General features: G+C 47.3%; 1 protein-coding gene across 2 annotated transcripts in view; it reads right to left on the reverse strand.

The window, feature by feature from the left end:
- FGR (FGR proto-oncogene, Src family tyrosine kinase) overlaps positions 1-22,879 on the reverse strand; it is an 83,729-nt gene extending 60,850 nt beyond the window's left edge. For both annotated transcript variants that reach the window (XM_066639076.1, XM_066639075.1), the window contains exon 1: positions 22,702-22,879. The gene's annotated coding sequence lies outside the window, so the exon portion shown is untranslated. The remainder of the gene's footprint in view (positions 1-22,701) is intronic.
- Positions 22,880-23,777: the final 898 nt, after the last annotated feature.

Here is a 23,777-nt window from a genome sequence, read left to right on the forward strand (position 1 = left end):
AGGCATTTGAGGTAGGCTGAAGTTCAAAAACTTGCCCCGAAATGAACGAGTTTTTAAAGGGTGCTACCAGATGATGTGGGGGTTTACAGTCAGTTCTCTTTATCTGTGAATTCACCTATCTCTGAGAAGCAGAATTGCCACCTACCTCTCGTTATCTGCTACCCAATTCTCATTATCCTCTAATACTGAGCCGGTGCGGCATCAAACGGGCACTGTTATTGGCCCATGAAGAATTGTCAGACACACTTGTGTCCACTTCCAGACTTGCCCCACCATCTTGAGCACCATCTCAGGGACTCCAGCTGAGCTTTCACAACCTTGGTGATGATGATGATGATGAGAGGTCTCTGGGAGGGCTGCTCTGGGGCTGGGACAAACCCAGGAAAGGAGCTGAGACAGAGGTGGAGGAGGACAGGTGAAGCAACCCCCTCCCCACTACTGATCTCTGAGGCCTCTTTGTTGGGCCAGCAACCTTCAACAAGTCAAGGGATAGCCAGCAAAGAGAAATGACCATCACCATCGCCACAACCTTCAATGCAACAAGGGATACCCAGCACTGAGGAGAAAGCATCAGATGTTGGAGATGTTGATGAGCCCTCGCTATCATCCAGCCCCATAGATTTCAGGTTAAAGATTCAGGTTCATAAAATTCATAGACTGTATGGTGAAGAGGATCCCCTACCTAAACACATTTCTCCCATAGGCTCAATGATTCAGTATCTGCTAATTCGGTGGTTTTACAGGAATCTAACCCTAGTGGATAATGAGAACTGATGTAATTATATAGCTTTCAGACACATTTGTTGGTATGATTTCAAACCTTCCTCCATTACAGCAAGGGGCTGGAAACCTGCTTTGTAAAACTTGCCCTTTAAAACGACCTCATGTGTAAGAGCCTCACATTTCATTGACTAGCTCCACAACGTTCTATGCAACAGAGGCATACAGATGTATGGAGTATGAACAAAAGCTTTGTATCATTGGTTGGGGGAGCTGTCCTCCCTGCCAATGGCATCACTAGAGGGTGTGGGCCGCACCACATGATGCACACACGGGGAGAGGGGGTGACACCACTACAGGCCAAAATTTTTAAAATCTTGGTATTTTGGAATAATACCATTATACATCACTCAGTATGTAATTTCATGCAGAATGCAATGAAACAAACCAAGTTGAAATACTTCTATTCTATCAAAGGTTATAGCCAAAAAATCAGCTGGGGCAGGGCAATGTTGCATCGACACTGCCTGGGGCATTGTCCCACCCACTGCATGGGAGGAGGTTCATCATGGGGGTGACATGCTGGCCTCCTGCACTGGGTGACATGAACCCTAGTATCACCACTGCTCCTCACTTCCTAATTGTGGATCTTGTCCCCTCTCCTTTGAAACAACAAGAAATAGCATAGGGAGAGATAGAAAAAAGTCAGTTATATAGCAGGCTTCTGATCCAAAAACATTTCAGAGTTCAAAAACACTGACTTCCAGAGGGGAAGCGGCGTTCGTCATTAAGGCACCACAAGGCTCAACACTATTTTTGAACTGTTTCTGTTTCATATTTGGAGCCCAATGACCATTTTTAGGAGAGTCACGAAGAAATGGTCTTCCCCATCAGACTGACTAGTGCTGTGACCTCAGTGACCCTGGGTTTTGGTTTGGTTGCCTTAGCCTGCAAATTCAGCAATACAAAACAGAGAAACAGCAAGAATCAAATCAATCCTTCATTTCAGATGCTGAAAAAAGCTAGTAAAGTACAAACCAGCCAAGTGTGTCTGGGAAAACGTAGAGCCTTTCAGGGGTGGCTCCCTGTTGTAAAATAATATGGATCCACCACTAAAAAGGCTATATGTCTGTTTGTTACAGCCTCAGGACAGCAACACCCAGAGCAGCATCCTGTATGATTTACATGTTTGGAACACTTGGAAATACATGCCCTTTTGTTGCCACCAAAATGGGACCATCTTATTTCTTTTCTTTTTTATTTATGTAGCACCATCAATATGGCTGGCACTATGTGAAGAATAAGGGAACACAGCCTTGCTCCAAGGAAACTACAGTGTACAGTTGTGGGAGACAATAAACGAAGGGAAATGGAGACAGGGTAGAAATGCATTAATTTTACACTTTAAGCATCCTACAGAGCCCACTTTCAACCATTTTGGCCATCAGGCAATTTTTTTCTACACTACCATATGTGGCCAACTTGTCTCTCCCCTGTAATGACACCAGAGCTGGCCCTACTAGTATCTGAGGAAGCACACCTCTGCCCCTCCCGCACCCTGAATTGGAAAAGGAGGATGGAGTGGATGTGTGGAGGAGAGTAGAGTGGTGAACTAGAGTTCCTCTGATACCCTAGTCCACCACTCTCCTCTCTTCCTTCCCTCTTCCATTCAGTTCCCCTGTTCCTTTTCCAACCCAGGGAACAGGAGGAGGAGAAGGGGCAATGAAGGTGGATGAAGGGCAATGAAGGTAGATGGAGTTGGGCACCCACACCAGTCTACTGCCTGAGGCAACGGCCTTGATCTGCCTTGTGGATGTGCTGACACTGGAAGGCACAGTGAGAAATCACCTGAGAAGCTGCTGCCCCTGAATAGCTCACCACACTGACAAAGCTGTCAGCAGATATTAAAGTAGCTTGTATAGGACAATGGTAACATCTGAACCAGCCTCCACACTGGTTGGCTGATGAGAACAAGCACAGCTGTTCTTTCTCCAATCAGAGTTAGCGAGAAGGGCTTATGGAACAGATGGCAAAGGGCAGGCTGCACAGGCTCAGTAGAAAAGATTGGCACTCTTCATGTGCACAGAGGCATTTTCAGAATACTGCTATTGAGATGAATCAAATGCTGGTGGAGCAGCAAAACCAGGTGGATGGGTGGAGGTGCATGGCTACCCACCCCACACCGCCAACCTATTGCCTGAGGAGACTGTCTCAGCTGCCTTCATGGATAGGCAGCCCAACCCACACTGCAGTCCAGTCTGTGTTTAATGCTATACACCAGTGCTTCTCAAACATTTTATTATCGGCACCCACTTTTTTGAAAGACAATCTGTTGGGACAGATCAGCTTGTTAACAATGATCTGGAGTTTTTCTCCTTTGACAAATTGCACAGTAAATACAAATTGCCACCCTCAGCAGAATGGCAACTTTTACAATTGCAGCATTTGTTAGTGTGTAAATTTGGCTCACCTGCAATATCAGCATCTCAAGTACCTTCAATTTTATCAACATTAAGAAATAAGAAAATTAAGATAATAAGAAAATGAAGCCTACAATAGTGTTATATAAGCATTTAATGTCATTGAACAAATACGATCTTAATAGTCTTCAGGATATGTGGAATGAAGAGTTGGACAACCCCATTTTAGATGATCAATGGATGATTGCAATAGCAAATATAACTAAATATCTATGGATCTTAAACTATGCTTGATCCAACAAAAAATTCTTTTTATTATTATTATTTTTATTAACGGTATTTATATACCGCTTTGCAACTAAAAGTTCACAAAGCAGTTTACAGAGAAAAATCAAATAACTAATGGCTCCCTGTCCCAAAAGGGCTCACAATCTAAAAAGATGCAAAAGAACACCAGCAGACAGCCACTAGAAAAGACACTGCTGGGGTGAGGTGGGCTAGTTACTCTCCCCCTGCTAAAAAAAAAGAGCACCCACTTGAAAAAATAACATAAATAACATCAGCGTGTGGTTGGTCTGTTGAACTCCTTGCCACAGGATGTGGTGATGGCGTCTGGTCTGGACGCCTTTAAAAGGGGATTGGACAAGTTTCTGGAGGAAAAATCCATTACGGGTTACAAGCCATGATGTGTATGTGCAACCTCCTGATTTTAGAAATGGGCTATGTTAGAATGCCAGCTGCAAGGGAGGGCACCAGAATGAGGACTCTTGTTATCTGGTGTGCTCCCTGGGGCATTTGGTGGGCCGCTGTGAGATACAGGAAGCTGGACTAGATGGGCCTATAGCCTGATCCAGTGGGGCTGTTCTTATGTTCTTAAGTGCCTCTTACCAAATTAGCAGGAATTTTTAGACTTTTTAGAGTTTAAACTTTTTAGAGTTTTTTAGATTCCTAAACATTTGTTTAATAAGGGATTTATCAAGGAATCAAATTGTTGGTGATGTAGTGAGCATAATGCATCGTTTCAACATGTTTTGGTCTTGTGTTATTATACAAGGTTTTTTTTTATAGAGGTCATTAATAATATTAATCAGGTTTTGGATAAATCAATTTTTTTTAAGATATGTATATTCTTTTGAATTATATTCCAACCTTATTGAAACTTTCTGAAGGACAACAAAGATGGACTCTCTTCACCCTGTCTATTGCAAAAAGACTTATACTTAAATCCTAGAAGGACAAATGCCCACACCCTATCATCCAATGGAAGGAAGATCTCCTGGTGCTATCTATATTTGAATCTGTTGCATATAGAAAACAATTTTGTGTTGATAAATTTTTTGATATTTGGAAACCTTTTAAAGATATTGTTGTATAAGAATATATACAAGGCGCAGTATAAGTGAGTAAGGGTGATGGATTGGTTTGATTTATGGGGGCTGTTTTAGGTATGGTTTAAATGTATTGTTCTATGTTTTTATGTTATTTTATGCCAATAAAAGGTTCCTGAATCTATTTTTGTATAGTTTTTTTATTCTGTCACTTTTATTTTTCTTACTTTCTTTTTTCCTTTCCTTATAGACATTATTATGCTCTAAAATTGTATTTCTTGCATTATGTTATTTATGAATCAAAGGTTAAAAAAAACCCACCTGAATTTGGTTCACGACCCACTTAGTGGGTCCTGACTCACAGTTTGAGAAATGCTACTATACACAGAATTGGCACAACCAACTTCCATTTACCCAAGAAAATTAAAAAAAAAACCTGCTCTCTCCTTCCCCCTCCAGAATACACATCTTGGCCCAGGATCCCAAGGACACACAGTGTGACATCAGAGTAGGTGTGCACAGAAGAAAGAGACTGCCATTATTCATGCACATGTTAGCTTACATTTACTGAATTACATGCATTTTTTAAAACTGCGCACTGCCTACTGCTAAGACCGAAACAACGTTACAAAGAATTCAAGTCAGCACAAAAAAAAAAAAAAGAGTGCAGTATTCTGAATGGCAAATGGAGGTTTGCCACAGGAGCATTTGTGGGCGCAACACCAGTTGTTGGCATCCTTCAGTCTCGGAAGACTATGGTATCACGCTCTGAATGGTGGTTCTGGAACAGAGTGTCTTCTCCAGTGCACGAAGCCTGGGTAAATTAGATATGGAGGATAGACTGTTACCCATGCAGCAAATCCCCCCTCTCCACGTCGCTGAAATAGTCCAATGGAAAGGCAGAAGCCAATTCGGTTGGTTCCAGCGGCGTTGCAGGAGTTGCCAGAACGTGACTGTGTTCAGCCATGAACTGCCTCAGGGACTCCGGCTCCGGATTTTGCCTCGAGGTTGACTCCTGAAGCCTTTTCCATAACTGGATGTAGCCACAAGGCAGTGGAGGTTTGGGATCAGAGCTTTCCTTCTCTCAGATGAGCTGCCTTCCCAGGCTGACGAGTCGCATCTACCCGGTGGCTGTTTAGTTGCCTCTTACAGCAAGTACAGCCAAACTGAGGGCCTATTCTTATCCCCCAGCCCCCGGGGGAGTGCAACACCAGGAACCATAGTTATTCCAGTTTCAATAATCCTGAGCAAAAGGATCACTATCCATTTCTGTTTCAAAGTTTCCAGCCCTACCTTTTAGCCCAAGCCTGCAAGGCAGTAATCAGCAACTCAAAAATTAGATTTAAACTAAAAATAAAAAAATACTGATATTCACAAAGCAACACTAAGAAGAGCAGTAAATCCAGCAGTAGAAAACAGAGAAACAGCAAGAATCAAATCAATCCTTCATGAAAAGCATGGAAAGTAAAATGACTTTCACCTGGTGCTGAAAAAGCTAGCAAAGGACAAACCAGCCAAGTGTCTCTGGGAAGATATCAAGCCTTCTCAGTGGCATCGACCTGTTGTAAAATAACAAGGAGCCACCACTAAAAAAGACTCTATGTCTGCTTGTCACAGCCTCAGGACATCAGCACCCAGAGCAGGCCCTCTGTACTCCCTTAAGGGCAGCGGGGGCAGGAAAAACTGATATCATGTAATCAACTCCAAAAAAAGCTGTAGGTTCACAGGGTAAGCCACAATCCTTGCTTACAATACAGAGGCAACAGTTTCAAACCAAACAAATCTTACTGTAGCACTGTCAATATCAGATGAAGTACACTGATATGCACACTGAAAACTTGAGGTATATTTATTTTTATCCTTGGTACTTTCCCCCATTCTTTTTTTTGCCAAGGTTGCAATGTCAGCAGTCACCAGGATATCTAATGGAGACGTTACCCAACAAGTACCAGCATTTCACAGGGTTGTATGCATTGGTGAGAGCTAGGAAGATGCCCACCCCATTGACAGAAAAAATATCGCCCATGGGCCTGTCTGCCTGACCCCTGCCCTTCACCCATCCCAGAAAGCCTTCGTTTCGCTCACCCCCCAATCTCCGTGCCGGCCCAAGATGGGCCAGTCTGTGTCAGCACAGGCTGGATCTGGCCTCCGTGGACTGGCACAAGTCCACGAACCAGTCCAGCTGACTTGCAAAGAGGCACAAACGGGCCTTAGAGCATGTTTGCAACATTCCCAGATCAGCGTAAGGGACTTACACCAGCCCAGCGCAATTGTTAGATTGCCCTCTGAAGTACCTAAATTAAGTGATGTAATAAGAACTGATTACACTCAGTGATTACACTCTTCTCTCTTTCTCTCTATACCGAGCTAAACAAACGCATCGATAAAGCAGCTACCACGTTTTCCAGACTCACAAAGAGAGTCTGGTCCAACAAGAAGCTGACGGAACATACCAAGATCCAGGTCTACAGAGCTTGTGTCCTGAGTACACTTCTGTACTGCAGCGAGTCATGGACTCTTCGCTCACAACAGGAGAGGAAACTGAACGCAGTCCACATGCGCTGCCTCCGACGCATTCTCAGCATCAGCTGGCAGGACAAAGTTCCAAACAACACAGTCCTGGAACGAGCTGGAATCCCTAGCATGTATGCACTGCTGAAACAGAGACGCCTGCGTTGGCTTGGTCATGTCATGAGAATGGATGATGGCCGGATCCCAAAGGATCTCCTCTATGGAGAACTCGTGCAAGGAAAGCACCCTACAGGTAGACCACAGCTGCAATACAAGGACATCTGCAAGAGGGATCTGAAGGCCTTAGGAGTGGACCTCAACAGGTGGGAAACCCTGGCCTCTGAGCGGCCCGCTTGGAGGCAGGCTGTGCAGCACGGCCTTTCCCAGTTTGAAGAGACACTTGGCCAACAGTCTGAGACAAAGAGGCAAAGAAGGAAGGCCCATAGCCAGGGAGACAGACCAGGGACAGACTGCACTTGCTCCCAGTGTGGAAGGGATTGTCACTCCCGGATTGGCCTTTTCAGCCACACTAGACGCTGTGCCAGAATCACCATCCAGAGTGCGATACCATAGTCTTCCAAGACTGAAGATTGCCAGGAGGAATAAGAACTGAAAACAATTTCACACTAAGGCTGCAATCCAATGCATGCTTTTCTGGAACAAAGTTCCACTGAAACCAATGGGATTCATTTCTGAGTAGATGTGCATAGGATTGTACTGTAAGAATGCAATCCTATGTATGCTTCCTCAGGAGGAAGTCCCATTGTGTCCGACAGACAGTACTCTCTGGAATGTGTGCACAGGACTGCAGGCTCAAAGTGCTATGGAAAAATGCTTCAAAAATATATTATGCAAATCCATCCATAAATCATCCCTGCGCAAGACTGCCATTTATTACATTACAGAGCGGATGAACATTTCCTGCAAATCCATTCAAACTCAGTGCCCCCCCCCCCACTTCCCAGCTACCATCGAACAGAATAGAGGGATGTCTTGGAAAGGAATTGCGGGGGTTGCTTCATCTGCTACATTTTGTACTCTGGAACTCATTTCCTGAGTACAAACTGCATGTGCCCAGTGGCATTCCTGAATGGCTCACAGATGTTTAAATTGAGGCTCTTGCCTGCACAATGAGAGCAAGCAGGGGATTCCAGTCGTGCGCATTTTGCAGGGCAAAACCTTTGCTGAAACATGGGCACATCATTAATAAATGCCACCGTGTGAGCCGGTGTAGTTTGTGTGTGGGATTTGATTCCAGAGAAGCATAAAATGTAATTATAGTCACCTGGGTGCTTTCCTGCCCACCCACTCACCCACCCCCCAGCAAATAGCAGCTGCAGGAGACCTTGATCTGTGGCAAACCCACAGATCGTGGGGGGGGGGGGGCTTGGCTGCTATTGACTGAATAAAAACCAAGCATGAGAGCTCCCATCACATGCTTAAAATAATGTCTAGTTTGACCCTAATCCACTATTGACTGTTGCTGCTCCCAGATGCTGCCAGATCTGAGGAATCTCGTCTTCACTGCACACCCCTAATATACGACAGCACAGATGCTCCTATTTCCTGTCTCAATGTGGCTCTTACGCAGTATTATTTTTAAGTGTATCAATGTATCTGCGCTCTGACATTTGATCCACAGATCCATAAGGCAGTTAACAAGAAATGTTAAAAATATTTCAAAATAAAAACACAGGTCCCACGGCAGGGTGCAGAAATGTGGATACACAATAAAAATAAAACACAGTGAAAAAAGACTGCAAAACATTAAGGGCGCAATCCTAAGTGCACCTGGGCCAGCGCAAGTCTCTTGTGCTGACCAGGAGGGTTGCAAATGTGCCATAAAACATATATGAGCCTCCCTTGGAGTAAGCCGCCCCAGTGCACACAGATGCGCTGGCCCACAGAGTCCAGATCCAGTCTCCATGGCAGCAGGTGAGTTTGCACTGGCCGAGCTCAGCTGGTATGGAGGTCTGGAGGTGTGTGGGAAGGGCAGGGAGCAGGTGGGGAGGGGGTGTTCTGGGGTGGGCATGTGGGCGTGCAGGGGGTGAGCAGGAGGCAGGGTCAGCACCCAGCAGCTGGATTCTAGCCTCATTCTCAGGTGGCGCAGAGCAGCTTCGGGCTGCTCTGTTCTGCTTGGATCTGCACCACCTCTTTAGGTGGCGCAGATCCAAGTACACCCACTAGGGCTGCTGCAACTCTCCATGGGTTAAAGGTAATTTTTTCCCCTTGCCCCAGCACCAAACGTGCGCTGGATACAGCGCAGGCCCACCAACCTGCCTATCCCAGCGCAAGTCAGGATTGAGCTGTAAATACAGCTGCAGTTATTAGCTAGATAGAAAAATAAAAACCAGGAGTCAACAAATTCCAAAAGTTTTGTGGACGAGAACGGTCTTTGCTCGGTACTGAAAGACCAACAAAGATGAAGCCAGACAGACTTCTCTGGGAAGGGAACTTCAATCTGGGTGCCATTGTGGAAAAGGCCCTGACTTGTGTTGCCAGCCATTGTGCAGAGATGCTGAAGGCAGTGCCCAAGAATCACTTATCCGAGTCTAGTATAAAAGTGCAGCTTGGTTTCCCTCTTCTCCCTCCTGAACTGCCTTGTCCATCTTAAAACACTGTATCTAAAATCTCCACATTTCTGACCGATTTGCTTTTCTAGCCAGGTATAGCAATTAGGGTTGCCAGTTCTCGTAGATCGGCTGGGAATCTTCAGGAATCGGCATCGATCTCCAGATGACCACTGAAAGCAATCCTAGAGATTTTATCAGAACCTCTAGAAATTTCCAGCATTGCATCATTTCCAGATAAAAAAAATAAATCTCCAGGAATAGGTTTAATCATTGCTGGCAACTCAACAGAGTAGACCCTCTAAGGAAGATTTTAATACACACACAGTTTCATATGGGAGCAACTGACTTTTGAGATATCCTGTACTCAGACAGTTAGAAGCTTTAAAGGTTAAAAACAGCATTTTGAACGGGGCCCAGAAATTGACTAGAAGCCATTACATTGTACACCAAGTATTAGTTGCTGCAAGGGCCCGGGTTAATAAGCTGATGACTGCAATCTGAACCAGCAGGAATTTCTGAACCCTCTTCAAAGGCAACCCCATGTCGCGTGACTACAGAAGTTCAATCCAGATGTCACTAAAGCATGAGTTTCCATTGTCTAACACAGTGTCTAACACAGAACACATTGTCTCACATAGTTAGCACTGGGACTCACTTTTTAGAATGAGAATCTGTCAGGACCCATCGGAAGTGATGTCATGACAGGAACTGACGTCATTAAGCAGAAAAATTTTAAACAGTCCTAGGCTGCAATCCTACCCACACTTACCTAGGAGTAAGTCCCATTTACTGTCATTGGTAAAATATACATAGTAGCATGTTGAAAGTACAGGTCGGTAACATTTCCCCAAATGCAGTCACATACCATGGTAGCATCAAGGAATACACTAAAAATAAAATATTGAAATCAATGGGGGCCCACTTGAAAGTGGCTCGCAACCTGCCTAGTGGGACCTGACCCACAGTTTGAGAAACACTGGTCTAAGAACTTTGCCACTGCAAACAGCTTCCAGATTCAGGACTATGATGCCACTAATTCTGGACCGCACCCTGGTGAAAACTGGCCCAGATGAAATTCCATCTAAGTAGCTGTTGAACTGGTCCTTGTAGGAGCGCCTCTGCCTGCAACTGAATACAAAGGCAATTGTGTTTCCCTACGAACCATCTCAACTGCCTCTGAGAGTAGACTAGACTAGGAGTGCCCAAACCCCGGCCAGGGGGCCACTTGTGGCCTTCAGGGGCTCCCAATCTGGCCTGTGGGGAGCCCCCACTCTCCAATGAGCCTCTGGCCCTCCAAAAACTTGCTGGAGCCTGTGCTGGCCTGACACAACTGCTCTCAGTGTGAGGACGACTGTTCGACCTCTCACCTGAGCTGTGGGACAAGGGCTCCCTCCACCGCTTGCTGTTTCACATTTGTGATGCAGCAAGGGAAAGATCGGCCTTGCTTTGCGCAAGGCCTTTTATAGGCCTTGAGCTACTGCAAGATCTTCATTCATTCATATAAGTTCCATCTCTAATATGTTCATTTATGTAAATTTATTCAAATTTTAAATGTAAATTAATTCTTTTTTTTTTCCCCGGCCCCCGACAATGTCAGAGAGATAATGTGGCTCTCCTGACAAAATGTTTGGACACCCCTGGATTGGACCAAATGGGAACAAACTGCAAGAGAGGAGATTCTGGTTGAACATCAGGAAGAAATTCTTGCCGGTAAGGGCAGTGGCATCTCCAGAGGCCCTAGAGCCCAGGGTGGTGATGGCATGATGTCACATGATGCTATGATGTCACTTCTGGGTTCTCCCGCAAGAGAAGGCAATGGTGGCTTTGCAATCTCGCTGCTGCCCTGTTCCTTCTCCTTTGGAGGCTGAACCGCCAAAGGAGAAGGAATAGGGCAGCTGCAAGATTGCAAAGCTGCCGAAACAGGAGGAGGTGGCCTCTACATAAGTGTGACCAAGCTAGTGCTGCTGCTGATTCTGCTGCTGCTGCTACTTGTCCTCTCACCACTGCCATCTTGGGTGGGCCTCACATGGTACCCCCTTCTAACCAGGGTGGCCCACCCCTGCCCCCTGCTTGCTATGCCACTGGATAAGGGCAGTTCAGCAGCGGATCAGATTGTCGAGGGAGGTGGTGGGTTCCCCCTCACTGAAGATCTTCAAGCAAAGATTTGAGAGGTACCTGTTAGAGATGCTCTAGGAGGATTTCCTGCTTACAGGCAGACAATTGGACTAGATCAGGGGTGTCCAAACATTTTGGCAGGAGGGCCACATCATCTCTCTGACACTGTGTCCGAGGGCCGAATTAATTTACATTTCAAATTTGAATAAATTTACATAAATGAATATATTAGAGATGGAACTTATATGAATGAATGAAGGTCTTGCAGTAGCTCAAGGCCTATAAAAGGCCTTGCACAAAGCAAGGCCAGCCTTTCCTTCACTGCCACTGCTTAATCACAGACGTGAAACAGCAAGTAGTAGAGGGAGCCCTTGTCCCACAGCTCAGGTGAGAAGTCGAACAGTCATCCTCTTGCTGACAGCAGTTGTGTTGGGCCAGCACAGGCTCCAAAAAGTCTCTGGAGGGCTAGAGACTCATTGGAGACTGGGGGCTCCCTGAAAGCCCCTGAGGGCCGCAAGTGGCCCCCGGGCCACGGTTTGGGCACCCCTGGACTAGATGACCAACTTCTGGGTCCCTATGAGTCTATGATCTCCACAGCACCATTTCTGGTCTTAAAGCTCCAACAGTAGGTCAGTCTCTCTCTTATTCTGATCAGTTAGCAACCCTATACCACAGCACAGGTTGCTCCAAGGGTTGGCCAGGTAGACTACAGGCTGAGACTCCATGCCCATCAGCAGGTCCACCTAGCCAATCTCACCCTTGAACACTCAGCACTAGTGGCAGGGATAACGCCCAATATGCCCAGTGCTGGACCTTTTCTCAGATCCCCCTATAACTCAATGCTGGCACACAGAGCGCATAACACTTTCAGAATTTATATAGCTACTGCCTTCCTGTTCCAATTAACAAGATGTCAAGGCAGCTTACAGTTTCATTAAAAACAAGCAGTGGCATTGCTACGGCGTGTGGGGGGGTTGCAAGTCGCACTGGGTGACAAGCACAGGGGCGGGGTGACACCACTACTGTTCAACATTTTTTAAAACTTGATATTTTTGAATAATACCATCATATTATATATCACTTGATGTATAAGTTCATGCAGAACGCAGTGAAACAAATTGCATTGAACTATCTATATTTCATCAAAAGTTATCGCCAAAAAACCAGCAGGGTGGGGTGATGGTGTATCACCACATCCACCACCCAGGGCATCGCCCCATTCACGGCATGGGAAGAGGTCCATCATAGGGGTGATGCACTGGCCTCCTGCACTGGGTGGCGCAAACCCTCATGACGCCACTGAAAGCAAGCATGTAAGTTTTTAAAAAACTAAGCACCAAAGAACAAAAAAAACCTAACTCTTAACAAAAGCCAAAGTGGAACAGAACGTTTATCAGCGTAGTTGGAGGGGGTGACCACCAAAAAGTCCCTTTTCTGCATTCCTACCGGCGAGACCTCCATAGGAAGTAGAGGGATGTGGAGCAGAGTCTCCGATAACAAACCCAGGATGCAGACAGGTTTATTCAGGGTGAGGCAGTCCTCCCGGTACCTGGCTCTGAAGCCATGTAGGGCTTTATAGATAATAACCAGTACCGTGAATTTTGCCTGGAATGAAAACATACTCTGGTCAATGGGCACTAAAAACACTCTGGCTGTCCCATACCAAATAGGATACAATGGCAAGCAAAGTCCTGGCCATTTTCCCTCCCTCTTGAAGGAGAATAAAAACTATTTTCTCCTGTTTGCAAGATACATTCTCATCTCTTGTCTTATGCAGAGGAAACTCTTGTTTCAATCCTACGAAACTGTCTCCAACTTCATACAGGGAGCAAAACTCAAGGCTGCATAAAAGCAGGTGTGCACTATTCAGTGATGGAGGAAATGCACTTGACGTATGCTCAGAAGCATGCTTGTCTTTCTCTTTACAACACATATTCCCAAGTCGGGCCTTGACACTGAAGTTGGACATGACACCGAAATTTTAGAAACAGAAAGATAGCAAGTTCTAAATCAAGCCCTGATGAGCTCAAATGAAACTCTGCTTTGACTAGGAATTTCAAAATGTGTCAGAGGAAGGCTGAATAACTTTTTAACTGGATAAAACAGTGGTTCTTAAACTTTTTAGCACCGGGACCCACTTTCTGTCAGCACCCACTGGGAGTGATGTCATGGCTGGAAGTGACATCATCAAGCAGGAAATTTTTTAACATCAAATCAAATCAATTCCTGTAATTAAGTAAATTTAAAACTTATAAGAAGTATAAGTTTTAAAAATTATTTAAAATAAAAAAGAGCCCTCCTAAGCCCTCCCAAGCAGTTGCTGATGTGTTTTTAAAAAATTCCCCAAATATCCCAAAGGCTGCAATCCTATCCACACTTACTAAAGAGTAAGGGTGCAAACCTAACTTGCGCTGGAACAGGCAAGCCAGGAGGCTTGCGCTGTACCCAGTGCAGGATTATGGCCAGCAGCAGCTTAGCCAGAGACAAGGGGAAAATTTTCCCCTTACTCCTGGGTAAGGGCTGCTGGCGCCTATGGTGTCCTCAGACTTGTGCTACCTCCTGAGGTGGCACAAGTCCGAGGAGAGCGGGGCGGCTTGAAGTTGCTCCGTTCTCCCCAGGGAAGGGGGTTGGGATCCGGCATAACTACCAGATCCCAGCCCTGCCTCCCGCTCCCTGCCAGCCCACCCCCGGGGTCACCCATCGCCCTCCCTCCCCCCACCCAGGAACGTCTCCCTCTCTCCCCATGCCTACCTTTCGTCTGGGGGGAAGCTGGGGGCAAGTTGGCGCGGAGGCTTCCGTCAGCCTCCCCAGGCTGGTGCTTCTCGGAGTTCCGGCCTGGCTTCCTCCCAGGAAGGCGCAAATGTGCTTTATGCGCGGTTGCGACCCTCCCAGTACGGCCCAAGGGACTTGGGCTGGCATAGGGCGCAGTTAGGATTGCACCCTCAGTTGCATAGACTGTCATTGTTAAAGGCATACATAGTAGCCTGTTAAAAGTACAGATCTGTATCATTTCCCCAGTCATATATACCATGTTAGCACAAAATCTATTAAAAATAAAATACACATTGAACTGAAATTGGCTCGCAATCCACCAAGTGGTTCCCAACTCACATTTTGGAATAAAGTATTAATAAAGTATTACCACCAAACCAATTGTTCAGGTGCTCTTAGGGGCTACTGTAGGAAGTATGAGAAAACGTACAACTTAATAAAACAAAAACTTTGGCCACAATCCTAACCCATTTTTGAGCACTGACATAAGGGCAATGCAATTCTGAGGTAAGGGAACAAGCATTACCTTACCTTGAGGAGGCCTCTATGACTGCCCCCCAACTGCAGGATGCAGCACATGCCCCACTGGCACAGCTATGCCAGTGCTGGAAAGTTGGTTAGGATTGTGTTGGTTAGGATTTGTCTGATAATGTCAATGTCAAGATATCTATAATATTTTCCTTATCATTCCCTTAAAATAGTAACATGTCAGGATCAACATATCCTCTGAAATAAACAGGTGTGCTTCACACCCCACAGATAAAACTGCTGTTGATTAAACTGCCAGTTTAACCTGTTATCGCTGTACTAAGCTGGCACTTCAGCTCCTGCAGCCCAAGGGCTGGCAGCAAAGAGCAACTCAAAAATCAAAACCAGTGGGTTCAGTCTTGCCAATATAACTCCTACATTGCATTAGAGGGGTGTCCAAACTTTTTGGCAGGAGGGCCACACCGTCTCTCTGACACTGTGTTGGGGGCCAGGAAAATAAGGAATTAATTTACATTTCAAATTTGAATAAATTTACATAAATTTACATAAATGAACATATTAGAGACGGAACTTATATGAACGAATGAATGCTGAGAGCAGTTGCTTTGGGCCAGCATGGGCTCCAGCAAGTCTCTGGAGGGCCAGAGGCTCATTGGAGATGGGGCTGCCCATGGGCCGGATTCAGCGTCCCCAAGGGCCGCAAGTGGCCCCAGGGCTGGGGTTTGGGCACCCCTGCTTAGAGGCTTGCAGCCCAATCTTAACAGGGTCTTACACCAAGGGATCTCATGATCCATCAGCGTAAGGCCAGGCCCACTCTCACATGAGCCACTCCAGCAGCAGGTGGCATTAGCAACAGTGCGGGAGCTGCAAAGTCCCATCCCAGCAGCGGTGGGCTGCCAAACCACCACCGGAGTAGGTAGGTCAGCAGGGGGTATAGTCTGGGGGAAGATTGTGGGCAGCTTGAAATGGGGATCTGGCCACATTGGGGGTGGGAGGGGAAGAATCTGGTGGCAGCAGTGTGCACCAAGACCCTATCCTCCCTTCCTGGCCTGGACCCATCCCCAGAAGTCTCCTTGGACATATGCTAGCAAAGAGCTTGCATAGGTTCAAGGTGCTCCAGTGGAAGTCAGGTGGCCTATGTGGAGGTTATTATTATTATTATTGTTGTTGGCAACCTTCAGTCTTGAAAGACTATGGTATTGCGCCCTGAAAGGTGGTTCTGGAACAGCGTCTAGTGTGGCTGAAAAGGCCGATTCGGGAGTGACAATCCCTTCCACACCGGGAGCAAGTGCAGTCTGTCCCTGGTCTGTCTCCCTGGCTGTGGGCCTTCCTTCTTTGCCTCTTAGCCTCAGACTGTTGGCCAAGTGTCTTTTCAAACTGGGAAAGGCCGTGCTGCACAGCCTGCCTCCAAGCGGGCCGCTCAGAAGCCAGGGTTTCCCACTTGTTGAGGTCCACTCCTAAGGCCTTCAGATCCCTCTTGCAGATGTCCTTGTATCACATCTGTGGTCTACCTGTAGGGCACTTTCCTTGCACGAGTTCTCCATTATTAACAGTATTTATATACCACTTTTCAACAAAAAATTCACAAAGCCGTTTACCGAAGAAATCAAATAACTGCTGGCTCCCTGTCCCAGGAGGGTTCACAATCTAAAAAAAAAAAAGGAACAAAGATTTTTCCTTACTTCTCCTGGGCCATCTGGTCAGATCGTGTGTAGTGCATGCTCTATCAGTGGTGCTACATGGTCTGGACTGGCCGGGGCTAGGATTGGCTGCATTCCTATACACACTTTCCTGGGAGTAAGTACTACTGAAGTCAACAGAGCTTACTCCTGAATAGGCATGCATTGACTTTGCACTGCAATTTTAGCATAACTGCTGAAAACACATCGTTTTGTGCCAATGTGCTCATACTCTGTGAGACTGTGGGCCCAGACCAGTGTGCTTACACCTTTGCTCGGTCATTGCAGCCTGATTTGGGAAGAGCTGCTGCTTTGCCCTGATGCTGTTTTCCTGCGCGCAGTTTTAGGAGGACTCAGAGACGTCTTGTTCCATTTGACTGGAAGTGTTGGATTCATGTTCCAATTCACAAATCTTTGCACGTAACAGCAGGCGCTCTGCACGTAACGGACTGCAAGTATTTCTGCACATGTCTGTGGAACAGATGGTTTGGCACAGGGTGGGGATAATAGGTAGAATGAATTTAGAAGGCAAAAAAGCAAGCTTTAGGTAATTCTGGTCTGGGCTCAAGGCAATGGAATTAATTCAGGTGGTCTAAACACAAGGTGCTCTCCCCTACACCATATATCGTCATATATCGCCCAGGGTCATATCAATGGCACAAGCTGACTATGTGGGGTCTGTTTATTATGACAAATAAATAAATGGCCATGAGTGCAAAATGGAACTTGGGTGTACAAAGCCAATATACTTCCAAATATGGTATAAGGGACCAGATGGGCTGAAATGAGAACACAGTTCTTCTAAGATGCATCACGCTGTTGGGGATCCTAAGAAATTCCCTGTACGAGGTCTCCCATGGCACCCCTGATCACCCTTGTTGGTGGTTTGTGCGCAACCACTGCCATTGGTATAAAAGTTTCCGCAGTTGGCTTGGCCAAGTGGGCCTTCTGATGGATATGGGCCTTTAGTCAGTGCCCAACCTAACCAATCCCTGACACCACCTTGGATAAGATGCACCCCAGAGGAACTGTGGGGTGCTGCACTTTTTAAAATCATTGTGAAGCTGCTTTGTAGCCCAATGTGCTAGGACAGGAGTGCCCAAACCCCGGCCTGGGGGCCACTTGTGGCCGTCGGGGGCTCACAATCTGGCCCTCGGGGAGCTCTCAGTCTCCAATGAACTTCTGGCCCTCCGGAGACATGCTGGAGCCCACGCTGGCCCGATTCAACTGCTCTTAGCACGACTGTTTGACTTCTCACCTGAGCTGTGGAACGAGGGCTCCCTCACCTACTTGCTGTTACATGTCTGTGATGCAGCAGTGGCAGCGAAGGAAAGGCTGGCCTTGCTTTGTGCAAGGCCTTTTATAGGCCTTGACCTACTACAAGACCTTCATTCATTCATATGTTCCATCTCTAATAAATTCATTTATGTAAATTTATTCAGATTTTAAATGTAAATTAATTTTTTTCCCCAGCCCCTGACACAGTGAGAGAGATGAGGTGACCCTTCTGCCAAAATGTTTGGGCACCCCTGTGCCAGAAAGATCCCTGCTGGATCAGGCCATGGGCCCATCTAGTCCAGTTGCCTGAATCTTACAGTGGTCCACCAGATGCCTCTGGGAGCAGGCAGGTTCACAAGGTACCTGAATCCTGTTGCCACTCTCTTGCACCGGACATTCAGAGATAGGCTACCTCTAAAAATCTGGAGGATGCATTCAGTCATTATGACTTGTAATCTGAGATGGACTTCTGCCCAATTCTCTGATGGTCTAACAGCCAGGAGCCATCACAACATACTGTGGCAAGGAATTCTACAGCTTAATTACACACTGGGTAAAGACATAAAAGCCAGGTTGGTGTAGTGGTTCTGGTATTAGATTTAGACCTGGAAGATCCAGGCTCAAACCTTTGCTCAGCCATAAAGCTTCCTGAGTGATCTTGGGTCAGTCACTATGTCTCAGCCTCAAAGGGTTGTTATGAGAACAAACGAGGGAAGGAACCATGTACACTACCCAGAGCTCCTTGGAGGAAGGGTGCCATAAAAATGTGGGAAAAAATATAATACTTCCTTTTGTCTGTTCTGACTCTCCCGCCTGATAGAGTAATACTAATGGCTGTCCCCTGGTTCTGGTGCTTTGTGAGAGAGAAAAGAACATTCCTCTGCATCCATCCCATGCATAATTTTATAGGTCTCTATAAGCTCCCCTCAGGTGCTTTCTTTCTAGACTGAAGAGTCCCAAATATTGTAGCCTTTCCTCGTAAGGGAGGTGCCAAGCCCATGACAGGGTTGCATGCATAACTTGTGATCTTCCCAGTAGGATATGGCAGAACACCGTGCAAAGTGGATGCTGGGCTCCATGGCCCATGGGGGGGAGGGGGTAATCTGTACCCAGGGGAACAAAAGGGTTCAAAAAGGGGACCCAGGAGCCAAAGGAGGAGACCCAGAAATTTCCTGGGATCTTGCATCTTCTGATCTCACCGAAACTCATTGACTGCATGGGATTCTGGGTTCACAGCGGCAGCTGCTGCCACAAGCCATATGTGCTGGGTCGAGGAATGTATACATGACACTCCTTCACACTGTGTCAAATCAGGTTGGAAACCGGCCTGCTACAGTAGCTGTTAGGCTTGTGGATCCGCTTGCCATGAGAGAGTGTATTGGAGCTCAGGGACACAGCTTCGGGGCTACATCTGCTGCAGAAGCACATCGTGGGATGCACAGGACACTGTCCATTCTAGTGTGAGCCCAAATACGATGATGCTAATTTTCTGCAATGATTTTCTATATTTCAGAGATTTTAGAGAGACTTAGGAGTGTGTTTGGTTTTCTTTTGTTACTGTATCTAGCTGCTGATGCTGTGTGGGCAGGAAGACCTGGGGTCCACACTGGGAATCTCAGTAGACCTGGGCTCCAAAGACTTTTCTGGCTATCACCATCCTTCCCCTGCCCTGTTTTGCTTCCTCCCCACCCTTGTTCTGCCCACCCTCTTATCACCCTCCCCTGCTCTGTTTCACCCCCTCCCCTTTTGGGAAGGGCTCAAAAGAACATTTGTACCCCCTGATAAAATTCCTCTTGGAAGGAATTTTGCCCCTTCCCCAGCCTGGCAAGGGGCAGCCCTTCTGAGGCCTATGTAGGGAATGCTCTCTGCAATTCAAAAACACCAAGATAGCTAATGGAAAAAAAAAGTTCTCTTCTACTTAACCCAACAGAGAAGGAGCATCCTGGACAGGAATAGCCATCACAACCACCACTTCCCCCCTCCCACTCTATCACCAGCAGCACCTATCATCTCCTTGCAGCTCAACCCCTGGACAAGAAAAACAGGATTTCCGTTGGAAGGAGAGGAGAATTCCCGGATCTGTGAGTGTTGGAAAGGAGACGGAAATTGTGGGACCAGGCTGGGGAGAAACCCAGAAGGATCATAAAAAAATAAAAGACAATGCACATAAGAGGAACCAAGGACACATGTGGGTGGGCATTCAGAGGTGCAGGAAGGAAGCCATTCTCCGTAGAAGGAACCTCACTCAAACCCTGGCCGTCCTGAGTTTCTGCAGCTATCTAGACACAAAGGGGAACAGCGACTCCTTTCCAGGAGTGAGAATGGTGGGCTAGTGCGTTGGAGGGAGATCGAAAGAGGCAACAGCCCCCTCCAATAAGAAGCTTCCCCCATCATATACCTGCCAACTGAAATTGTCTCTTCATGCATCTTATGAAAGGGGCTGTAATCCAGGAAGGTTTATGCTGAAATCAGTCTATAAGCTGCTACTAAGGCTGACCCATTCATGAGGCTGACTGAAATGGTCACCTCAGGCCTGGAGGGGATCCCACTTCTGTCCACCCACTTGCTTCTAATGCTCTTCCTCCCACTCTTCTTCACACCTCCTCTTCTGCTCCATCCCCAGAAAGTGGAGCGGGAGAAGGCACAGTGGAGGTGAGTGGTGGGTGGAGGTGGGTGCCTCCAACTGCCTCATGGACAGGCCTGCCCTGGTAGCACCTCAAACTTTGTTTGAGTACAAAATCAACAGAGACTGACTTCAATAGAAGCTTTCTTGAACAATAGCCAGAACCCATCAGAATATGAGAGGTGAGGCCAAGAGGCCATTTGAGTTGGGACCTCAATCTGTAAGCACATGTTCTTTTTTGGCATTTGATTTTAATTTATTGCAGTTAGGTGCCTCAAAAGATGGACGTGACCTCAGGGCCTCTCTGGACTTCTGAGAGGAACTACGTCATCCAAAACACTAAGTGGCAGTCATATAATCTGACTGATAGTGAGTGACATGTGCCTTTCCTTCCAGTTATCACAGAAGCCCCACTGGATCAGGCCTAAGGTCCATCTAACCCAACTTTTTATGTCTCACAGTAGTCCAGAGCACACAAGACAACAAGAGGCCTGCATCCTGTTGCCATTCCTTTGCACCTGGCATTCTGAGGTAGCCTACTTCTAAAACCAGGAGGTTGAATATACTCATCACAGCCTGTAGCCTGTGACTTTTCCTCCAGAAATCTGCCCAATCCCCTTTTAAAGGTATCCAGGTGAGGTGCCATCACAACATCATGTGGCAAGGAATTTCACAGACCAGTTGCATGCTGGGTAAAGAAGTATTTTCTTTTGTCTAAGTCTCCCAACACTCAATTTTTGTGGTGGTCCCCTGGTCCATGAATGATGATGGTGGGGAGCTAATTAAGGGGGGGGGAAGGATGTGTCTCTCTTAATTCCCCACTTTTCTGGTGCCACCTACAAAAAGAAAGGGAAGAAAGGTGTGCTGAGGATGCCCTCCTCTTGGCAGGGCTTGTATCCCTCCAGGATTCAACTCTCTGAAAGGTGACATTTGCTCACTACAGCAAAGTGTGGTGAGGGCCTGGACTTCGGCAGGACTGTATCAACGGCTAGGAGGGGAGCAAGGGGTGCACAGGCAAGGGGGGTCACCTGTGAAGACAGGAAGGACTGAAAAGTTTGCTCACACTGGGGTGCAGAAGAGGATGCAGGGCCCCGTGGTGGGGAAGGGTGCGACGGTCACAGGTTTCCAGCTCACAGGCAAGGCTCAGCTCCTGTATGCATGAGGAAACTGGCCTTAGGGCCCAATCCTATCCAACTTTTCAGCACCAATGTAGCTGTGCCAACAGGGTGTGTGCTGCATCTTTGGGGGTGGGGCAATCATGGAGGCCTCTTCCAGAAAACGGAATGCTTGTTCCCTTACCTTGAGGCTGCATGGAAGCTGCATTGGCACTGGAAAGTTGGACAGGATCAGGCCCTTAGAATAACAGCGGGGAAGGCGTGACTCCCAGCACACCCACCCAACCCTCTCCCTCCAGGTCCCCATCAAACAGGAAACCACCCCCTTCGCAATATCCTTTTGTTGTTGCTGCTGCTGGGGGGGGGGGGTCTGGCAATGGAGGGCTGCACTGCCCCAGGATGTCCACCGAGGAGCAAGGTGGGGGTGACTCCCCATTGAAGGTTGGGGGGGCCCATAAGGCATTGCAGCCTGCTCCCCAATGGAGCGATGAAGGATGCACCATTGTCGTCTGGAGCTGGGATGCCAGAAAGGGAGCACTGATGCCTCCCTGGGGGGGTGGGTGCCTGAAGTTCGGGTTGGCTGCCTGAGGATGGGGGGGGGGGGCGACGGGTTGCTTTGGGCTGCAGCACCCCCTTGCTTGAAAGAAGGGGGAAGATGAGACCAAAAGGTGCAGAAACCGGTTCCGATTCAAGCCGCCTCTCTCTCTTCCCTCCCCAGTCTTGACTTGCGCAGTGTGGTTGACTTGGGGAGGTTGCCAGCGCTCCTGATGCCTCCAAACCCCCCCCCCCCCAATCCATCTTCCCCTCCTCCTCCTCCAGACACAGGCACACTGCAGTTCCAGGAGGAGCCCTGCTGGACCTGATCCCCCCCACCCCACCCCAGTACCTTGAATAGAGGCACCCGCCACCCTTTCCCCAAAGCCACTGTGCATCCACACCCAGCACACTTCTCCGGCATCCAGACGAGAAAATCCTCTCCACCCTGCATAGGGTCATGCAGAAGCTGCCAGACCACGCACCCACCCACGCCAGGCAGCCTTGATTAGCCAGCACCAAGGGGGAAAAAAACTCCTCCTACCTTTGGACTGCTTCAGCTCCCGCTGGCCCTTTGGGCAGGATCGGGGGTCGTTTGTTGCCCCCCCTCCTCTTCTGCAATTGCTCCTCTCCTCCAGCCCTGAGATCCTTCTTGAAAGCCCAGAGGAAGGACCCTCACAAGTGCAGCTTGTACCTCTCCCCTGCCTGTGCCTGTGTGTATTTCCCCCGAACTAACCCTTCAGCTGGTGTAATACCACTTAAAAAAAAAAAAAAATCAAGCCACCTCTACTTCCCCTCCTTCTCTCCTCCCCTTTCTCTCTGAGCTGGAGCTCATTGTATGAGCTGGGAGGGGGGGCAGAGTCTATGGCTCAGAGAGCATCAGCTCCTGCACTGCCTCCCCCCAATCAGCCGTCAGAGAGGGACCCCCTACTCCCAGGTCCCACCCATTCATTGATTGCAGGCTTGCTGCCTTCTAGAGTCAGAAGGGAGCAGCCAATGGGCTTTTTAAAGGCTTCTAATGTTGGCTTGGAAGAGGAACTCTCTCTCTCTCTCTCTCATTTTCCTTTGCAGAGCGGGTGAGTGTAGAGTCAGGGTGACCATTCGTCCTCCTTTTCCAGGACATGTCCTCTTTTTAGCCTTGTGTCCTGGAAAAGAACTTAAATGCCCTCCCTTCCCCTATGATCTGGCCCCTGCAGGCAGCTCAGAGCTTGCATAGCCTTCTTTTAATTAATAAATTATACGTAATGTAGTTTTAAATTAAATTAAATAATAGAGTGTTTAAATTAACCACATGAAATCAATATACAAGTGTGTTTAACTTCTATTTTGTCATGTCCTACATTTTTCTTGGACGTCCTACATTTTGGGATGCAGTCTTCTTTTGCGGTTACGTCTGGCTGCCTTGTATAGATTTCACTCTCTGACAGGTCTCTTCCAAAATCACTCTGCTTTATAATGTCGCTTCCTACTCCAGAAAAACCTCAAGTTTTTCTTCAATAGCCACTGTCTGTGAGTTTGGAAAATGACAGAAACTACCAGCTACAAATGATGGTAGGGCCTACGGAGACCTGTAGATCAGATCTTTTACCAAAACTAAAAGATCTGCGCTGTCTACCAAGA

This window comes from Tiliqua scincoides, chromosome 10 (genome assembly GCF_035046505.1).
Source record: "Tiliqua scincoides isolate rTilSci1 chromosome 10, rTilSci1.hap2, whole genome shotgun sequence".
Lineage (NCBI taxonomy): Eukaryota > Metazoa > Chordata > Lepidosauria > Squamata > Scincidae > Tiliqua > Tiliqua scincoides.